The sequence below is a fragment of the Corylus avellana genome, chromosome ca2, assembly GCF_901000735.1.
Source record: "Corylus avellana chromosome ca2, CavTom2PMs-1.0".
In the NCBI taxonomy this organism is placed as follows: Eukaryota; Viridiplantae; Streptophyta; class Magnoliopsida; order Fagales; family Betulaceae; genus Corylus; species Corylus avellana.
The window spans coordinates 25576854-25586438 of NC_081542.1; the positions used below are offsets into that span (position 1 = coordinate 25576854).

Below are 9585 nucleotides of genomic sequence, written 5' to 3' on the forward strand. Positions count from 1 at the left end.
AAACTATAATTTTCCCTTTTTTTTTTAGTTGCCTAGTTGAATAGGAGATGACCCTTTTTTGAGGTACAGTGTGTGGCAGGAGTTAAAACTTTGGGAAAATTACATTTTACCCTTCTAAAGTTTGACTTACAAAGTTTTAATTTTGGCAATCCACTCCCCCAAAGTTACAAATTTTTGCAATTTGACCAATATTATCTCAAAATTTCCATATTGCCCCTAATTTTTATTTTTTATAGAAAAAAAAAAAACCAAATTTGGGGGTGCAAAAATGGCCAAATGGCCAAAGGGGTGGCTACGGTCACTCCAATTTTATTTTTTATTTTTTATTTTTTTAAATAAAAAATAAAAAAAAATAAAAAATTATGGGCAATATGAGAAGTTTTGGATACAATTGGTCAAATTGCAAAAATTTAGAACTTTGAGGTGATGGATTGCCAAAATTAAAATTTTAGAGATCGAATTACAAATCACCCCAAACTTTAGATGGTAAAATATAATTTTTCCTAGGTGAAAACCTTGCCGGGCCCTTATAAGGGCATAAAGCTTTAGAAATTTTTGAAGGTGCCATGGACCCCTCAAGGCATGGTGTAGGTACGCCCCTGAGTGTCCTTTCCCTATGTATTATTCAGAGAAAAAAAGATAAAGATAATACTGTCTAGAATGTCAGTGAACATAAAAAAAAGGAGAATTGCATAAATTCTTAGAGGAACATGCAAAGTAAAAATTAAAATTAGAACAAACCCTTGTATTCCTTGAACTGAAATTAGAAAAATGGACATGAAAATGCTTACAGATGCATGCAACTAAGACTGATCAATCAAAACATTGTGATAAATGATTTCGGGGGAAACACATTTAACACACTCTCTACCCAGAAGTATACATGCTTTTTCGATCTTGTCTCAAAAGTTTAAAAAGTGACAATCAAACTGAATCATCTGGATTAAGTGGCATTGCTGTGGGATTATGTGTTCTAACAATATGTGGTCATAGATGTAGGATGACTCAAGATATTGGACACTTGGAAAGGCATGGTGCTGCAAATTTACAACATCTTAATACAGTGACCACACCTTTTAGTAACAAGTTACATCCAGATGAGTGCATGCCACATCAGACAGGCCAAGGCCAACCATGTATTTCTGAGGAAATTTAGACAAATTCACTTTCCAAACAAGTTTTTTAGCTGTCTGCCATAGAAAACTCTCTCATATTTGAGGTTAAAATAATTGAAGATCTAGATCCTTACAAAGCACCCAACATGGGATTGATCAATTCCTTTGTCAGCTTTTCATGCAGTCACGCTCAAACTATTAACTTAGCATTATACAGAAAGGGAAAATGCAACAAAAGAAATTGAACATCTTCAATTATTTGAACCTCAAATATGAGAAAGTTTTCTATGGGCAGGCAGTTAAAAAACTTGTTTGAACAGTGAATTTGTCCAAATTTACCTACTTCTCATTTTGAGGATCTTCCTCTTGTATGAAATAATTTTTGATTGTACACAAATTCTCATTGATATAAAATAATTATAATATGAAAATTAACAATAAAATAAATAAAATACAAGAGATAAAAAGTAAAGTATGGAAAGATCTCATAATGTTACAGAATCACGCAAGATCGTTGTCCTTAAAGGTTGATTCGTGCCTCCCGGAGTGTGTAACTCGGTGCGATCGGATCATTTGACACGCAACCTCCCAAGATTAGACTATAGCGTTTACCTTCGTTAAGGACGCACTTTCAATAGCGAAGACTAGTAGAACAATCCTTTAATCTTCTTGATAAAAAACGGCAAAGAGAAAATAGATATTGAATAGAATAGAATTCTATGCTTGGTCTTCTAAAATAAGACAAAACTCTTTTATAAAGAAAATGAGTTTGCCTTTCTTTCTTTCTTGTTGCAAACTCACTCTTCCATAGGATTGGGGATGTTTTCTTTCAATATATAATTAATGACCAAATGGTCATAACACCAAAAAAGGGTAAAACATTTGTTAATAATCAAATGGTCAAACTACAATAAAACTTGTTAAAGACTAATGGTCAAAACGGTAAAAATTAATTAAAACTAATTTTTATTTAATAACTCATAACCAAGTAATAAATATAAACGGTCATAAAAATTATATCTCATAACCGAATAATAAATACAAACGGTCATAAAAGTTATATCTCATAACCAAGTAATAAATACAAATGGTTATAAACCAAAATGGTTAAAAATGATTTTTATTTCTCATAAAAACTCGTGAAGATATTATCAAATGATAAAACATTTTCAAATGACTGAAAATGAATGCTTGTAACAAATATTACAACAATCCTCCACATGTTACAAACATTAGAATAAAAGGAGATTGAAAACATGCATCGATGTGGTACCTGAAAGTTTTAACCGCACCTAGGATAAATAAGTAGGAACTTAATGAATCATGGTAGAGTTAAACTCTTTTAACCAAATCCACAGGTTAAACAAACTTATCATCCACATAACTTTCTCCAAAAACAAAAAATTAAATCAAATCAAATAAACAAAAAGTCAAATCAAATCAAATAAAGAAAATTTGGTTGTTGTATAGCGGGTTGGCGCCTTATACAGGCTATGCGCCTCTGGGTTTCATGAGTGCTCTAGAGACTTGTCAAAGTCTCATTGGAAGCGGCACCACCTCCACACTTACATAGGTGTTGTCCATCAAGAATGTGTGCAGAGAACATCTCATCCCAACAAGTAGGGACTATGGACCCGTTAAGAGTTTTAAACTCATCTTTACTCACTCTGTATATTTTGTTATTACACTATAAAATGGCTTTCATGAGTGCTCTAGAGACCTACCCAAGTCTCATAGGAGATAGCACATCCACACTCATATAGGTGGTATCTATCAGGAGTGTGTGTAGGGAACACCCCATCCCAACAGGTAGGGACTATGGATCCATTAAGAGCTTTAAGCTCACCCTTAAACACTTCGCATCTTGTACTGTCTTACACCATATGGATGGACTCATCACTAATCTTTTCAACAAGATAGTTAATAAACATAAATTGACATTACCATACCTTATTCACTTGTGACTTCGTTTCCCATTAAACCTCATTCATGGAATCTCCAATAACAAAGGTTGGGTATCAATCATAGTGTTATGATTTGGGTATCAATCTTATCCCCTTCGATGCTTCTCTCACTAGCCTTCTTGCTAGTGGCATGGTCAAAGAATCTGCAGAATTCTTTTATGACCTCACAAAGTCCATGGACATTACCGGTCTCAGGAAGCTGCCTCACAATATTGTTTACTTTGTCATTATAAATTCTTTGCTCTTTGCTCGAGCTATGACAGCTTGTCAATCACAATAAAAACACAGGTGAAACTGTATTAGCATATAAAGGAAAATAAATTAACCAATAGGTTCTTTAGCCATTATTTTCAATTCCTGCTTTCTCCAAGGCAACTAACTCTGACTACATAGTAAATCTTGCTATGCAAGCCTATTTTGAGGACTTTCAAGATATAGCTCCTCCAGCCAGAGTAAACACATAACCATTAGTAGGCTTTGCTCATCTGAATCAAAAATCCAGTTAGCATCACAATATCTTTTTAATATAGTAGGATAATCATAATATGACAAATCAAAATTAATTGTACCTTTTAAGTATCTCAATAATTCAAAGATAGCATCCCAATGCTCAATACCATGGTTATGAGTATATATACTCAATCTGCTAACAACATATGTAATAGCAGGGCATGTACAATTTGTCAAAATATCAAGCTACCAATGATGTGTGCATATTTTTTCTTGCAAAATACCATCACCGTGATTTTTAACCAAATATATTTTTGAATCATATGATGAAGACATATGCGGATAATCAAAGTGCTTAAGTCTTTTAAACATCTTTTCAATATAATATGTATGAGATAAAATAATGCAATCATTATCTCTAATAGCTTTAATGTCCAACATGGCATTAGCTTTATTATGTTTCATATCAAAATTAGATGCAAGAAATAATATAACTTCATGCACAACATCAATGTTAGTTTAAAATAAGCAAGTCATCAATATATCAAAAATAAATAATGACACATTCATTATTGTAAAATTTGCTATGCATTTACTTACACCATTAATCAAATATGCAATAGACAACATCACCTTGTCAAACTTTTTATGCCTTTGTTTAGGAGCTTGCTTTAACCCATACAAAGATTTCACTAGTTTGCACACTTTATGTTCTTAACCGGGAATTACCAGTCCCTCGGGTGAGATTACTTCCATTCTGGCTCGCTTACTTCTTCTTAATTCGTACATAATCATCAACAATTTTATTAGAAGCAACAGAAAATTCATGAAATATTTTTTCCTTATTTTTCAAACGAAACACATGCACAAGGAAAATAACATGAACTATTACATGTAAAACCAATAAAATCACAATCATACGTTTTAAAACCAAGTTTCCTCATGTTAAGTTTGAGTAACATAATATTTGCCCAATACCCTCACACTTTGAAGTATTCCAAACAATGCTTATGAATGTGACAAACAAAATAATGGCTCCCCCCACCCCCCACACTTTGGTGAATAGCCCAAAATTGACAATCATTACATTCATCATTTATTCCAATATTCTAATTTCTTTTCATTCCCTTAATGTAGCCAAGATTTATATGTATAAATCTATTATGCTAAATATTAATGGAATAAACCAAATAGTCACAATAAAATAAATTTCCAATAATAGCACACAAGTGCTTTAAGAAATGACTTCTATGAGCTCATCTTCTAAGTATGACATGTCATTTTCCCTTCTTTCTTTTCTATCAATTGACAATTTTCTAAAGCTGTTTTAAAAAATAGTAATCACCACTTGTGATTTTTAAACATGATTTTTATAAATAGAAGTTACATATTACAAGCTCAATCAAGATATTAAAAGAAAATCTTTTCAACTAAAATCTCAGTAAATATGCAAAGTATCAAGCTCAACTATATAACAATCAACTATTATTGACTCACTGCCATAAATATGTCATTGTTATCATTCTTAGGATATGATAAATTTCTCAAATACCAAATGAACCTTGATAAGAACATCAATAATCACATATATTTTATTCTGAACCATTATGTCAGAGAAATTTGAAAGCTGAATGATATATATGAAGAATTATCAAATACTTTTAAAGTATTTATGCTAATCTAGCATGCCATTGCTAATAAAAATGCACAAATTCTCATTGGTATAAAATAATTACAATATGAAAATTACCAATAAAATAAATAAAATACAAGAGATGAAAAGTAAAGTATGAAAATATCTCACAATGCTATAGAATCACGCAAGAATGTTATCCTTAAAGGTTGATTTGTGCCTCCCGGAGTGTATAACTCGGTGCGATCGGATCATTTGACATGCAACCTCTCAAGATTAGACTATAGTGTCTACCTTCGTTAAGAACACACTTCCAATAACGAAGACTAGTAGAACAACCATTTGATCTTCTTGATAAAAAACAACAAAGAGAAAATATAAATGGAATAGAATAGAATTCTATGCAATTGGTTTTCTAAAATAGGACAAAACTCTTTTATAAAGAAAATGAGTTTGTCTTTCTTTCTTTCTTGTTGCAAGCTCAGTCTTCATAGGATTGGAGATGCTTTCTTTCCTTATGTCATTAATGACCAATGGTCATAACACCAAAAAATGGTAAAACATTTGTTAATAATCAAATGGTCAAACTACAATAAAACTTGTTAAAGACTAACAGTCAAAAAGGTAAAAATCAATTAAAACTAATTTTTATTTAATAACTCATAACCAAGTAATAAATACAAACGGCCATAAAAGTTATATCTCATAACTGAATAATAAATACAAACGGTCATAAAAGTTATATCTCATAATCAAGTAATAAATACAAATGTTTATAAACCAAAATGGTTAAAAATGATTTTTATTTCTCATAAAAACTCATGAAGGTATTATCAAATGATAAAACATTTTCAAATGACAGAAAAATGAATGTTTATAACAAATATTACAACACCTTTTAAGTTGCTCAGCATAGGCCTCACAGTGCATTTTTACATTGAGTTCCACTGTTATTAATCCGGAGTGAGAAGGATCCTCTCTTATAACCTTATTTTTCCTTATTTAATTAAAAAAAAAAGAAGCAAAGTACCAATTTTATAAACCAGTGCATAATTCATGACATTTTCACTTTGAGTCATAAATTTGTGAATTTAAAACAAAACATTTTTACACATCTCAGTTACGTTATCGCCACATATACCTCATTGCATCATATCATCATACTTGTATACTAACCCCCACACGCAGGGAGAGAGAAAACAAAATTTTAAGGCCAAAAAAAAAAAATTTAAGGTATTTTTTGCCAATTGGTCCATCCCTAAAAAATTTTTGGCCCTTGGTCCCCCCCAACCTCAAAGCTGGCTCCGTCCCTACTTACACGGTTGAGATTATCTTATCATATCAGAATGACGGAACCCTATTATAGGTGATCTTTAACATAAAAGTAGCCCCGCTACAAGGAATCGTAAACATACTAGCTATATTGTTACAACATACTGGCACCCCATTACAAGGTGACCGTAACTCATATCGGAGACCGATGTCGAGAAACACAAGATTATCATTTATAATATTATTAGCCAACAAATTAGTCAAAATGTAATTACGCTGTTCACACTATACAAATTTGTTTATTATTGTTTTCTCTCTTCAGAGATGCCCAGAACTTCAATTTTCTCCAACAGGAAGTTCATCTACAGGCGGCACATACATCAATGGAATAGAAAAAGATAGAAACATAGAAAAAGATAGAAACAAACTCACAGATATAAACAAATGGAGATAAAACTCATTTAATTAATTAAACTTCTGCTGCACTAAAATAAGCTACAGTTTACATCATTAATTAGCCCTGCAAGTGTCTTGTTAATCTTCTAATTAATTAACCTTTTGATAAAAGCAAGTTGACTAAATCTCCCAAATTTCTGAATTATTTATGCAGACCCGTGGCCTCCTCTGCTAATTTCTTCCACTCCAACACATTCTGCTTGATTTTCTTATCATTCTCTCCCTCCATCATCTCTCTTACAATCTTCTCCACCTCCTTTCTCGTGGCATTATTCTCAATCTCCATCCCAATCCTCCACACATCGCAAGCATACCTACAATTTGTTTGTTGATCCCCAAAGAATGGACAACAAAGCAACGGCACCCCGGCCAACAGGCCTTCAATCATTGAATTCCAACCGCAGTGTGTTAAGAACGCCCCGACAGTGGGGTGGTTCAACACCTCCTCTTGAGGGCATCAAGTAGCTATTACACCTCTTTTTTTAGTTTCTAACAAAAACTCCGGCGGCAAAATTGCCGATTCCCCAATAACTAGATCAGGCCTAACAATGAAGAAAAATGGAAAGTTGCTATTTGCAAGCCCCCAAGCAAATTCAAGCAACTGTTGCTGGGTCATGACAGCTAAGCTGCCAAAATTCACATATATTACTGAATTGGTTGCTTGGAATCAAGCCAATGGAGGCACTCATCATCTTCTTTCCATAAACTATACCCAATTGACTTCAAAGGGTTGTCATTGGGTGAGTGATTGAGTGATAGTTGGAGTGGTCCAACTGCATAAACATGAGGAAACAGAGGTGACAGAGCACCCAAAACTTTTCCCTCTAAGCCATCGAATGTATGGATTACAACTCCTGAAGTTTTTGTAGCTTTCTCCATTACTTCCATTACGATGTTAATTGTAAAGTCATTTGGATCTGTGGTTCGAATAATGCTCGGGAAATCCATCAAACGGATGTCTTTCATACCTGGAATCCAGTCTACAGTCGTTTCCAAATACCCATTTGTCAGAAAGCTCTCATCTGCATCATGGAAAATCAAATCATGTGTTTAGAGTAAAAACTAAATCTATATTTCATTTGGGTTAATTTCTTTTATACCTTTAAGTGGTATGAGCCCTTTGTCCCTCGCCCAAGAAAGCTGGTTGCAAAGCATAAGGGTGGATGCATTGATGGTGGAGAGCATAAGTATGGGGATTCCAAGCTTTTCTGCTGCCGTCATTGTAAACGTCATGTAAGGATCCGAGACAATGCAAGTTGGTTGAGGATTGTTGAGGTTGTCGAGGAAGTCGGAAAATGGAGGCAACATGTTGTTGGCAATGGAATCACAAAGAGAGAAGAAGCTTTGGGTGGCATCGGGATCGGAACGGGGTAGACCTTCCGGGATGGTTTGGAACCGGAAGTCCGGCAAGCCGTCTAAGGCGCCAGCACCCATGGATTTGATGAAACGTTGGTGGTTGAAGTCGGTGTTGACAAAGGTTATGTGAAAACCTTTTTGATGAAGAAGCTTTGAGAATTTAAGCATGGCTTTTATGTGGCTTTGAACTGGCAATCGAACATAGATTGCATGGGGCTTTTGCTCAGCTTCTTCTCTGTTGGAATCCATGTTCCTCTCTCCCTTTCTGTAGCAAGCATGTTGCACCTTCCTTGCATATAAATAGCAAAAAAATTTACCTACGGTGATAAATAATAATTGACACAGATTTTTGTAAAACTGGGTTGGAAAGGTTTTTTCAACTCGGTCTATAAAACTAACTTGCATTTCTTAAAGGTTAGAAATTTCCTCAAAACTAGTATGAAAGAAATTAGTTTAATTAAATTTTTTATTATTTTTATTTTTATTTTAATTTTTAAAAAATTAATAATATTTTATTATTTAAACTTTAGTGGGACACGTGACATGCTTTGAGCCGTTAATAATATTGAATGGCCAAAATTAACAATTGGAAAATCTCCAATTTTCCCTCCAATGGGAGGAGATCCGGATCCTATGACTTGATTTATCAAGCCTAATTGTGGGCCCGAGCTTTTGTTCTTTTATTGGTTGCCATTAAGTGTCTGTTGTAATTTTCTTTTATGTGAAAGTGAGCTTGGACGTATTGAAGCTTTTGAGTTTATTTGTACTACTCCTTGTACTTCATCATTTTGTTAGTGAATTTCTCCTAGATGGTCTCCGTCAGTGGATGTATGTTTGTTAAGTCAAACTACTTAAATCTTGATATCGTGTGTAACTATTTATTATTTTATTATTTTGCTATTTTTCTACTTCATTTCATTTGTGACCCTAGAATTATTTTATCTCAACATATGATAATTGCCTTGCTACTGTCTCTGTCTCGGACATAAATTTTCATTGCAAAGGCTAAGCTCCTATTTGTTGGGGGAAAATTTCGTTTTTTATTGGCATTAAATGAAAACCCTTTTTTGGGGAGAGGAAATAGAATCCTTGTCCCTTGTGGGGGGCATCAGCCCGAGTGAAAGAAATTATTTATAAAAGATATAGAAAAATACAAAGCTCAGACAAAATAATAGTGGAAAAATTGCCCACCAATTTTTTTTGAAATGCTGACCATCAATTTTCATCTAACAGTCACCATTTTGCCACGTGTCCCACTCAATATAAAATAATAAAATATTATTATTTTTAAAAGATAAATATAAAATCAGATAATAAAAAATTTAAAATAATTATTAAA

The 9585-nt window shown here is 33.2% G+C and overlaps 1 pseudogene; it reads right to left on the minus strand.

The window, feature by feature from the left end:
- Positions 1–7032: 7032 nt before the first annotated feature.
- Positions 7033–8496, minus strand: LOC132169441 (7-deoxyloganetin glucosyltransferase-like; annotated as a pseudogene).
- Positions 8497–9585: the final 1089 nt, after the last annotated feature.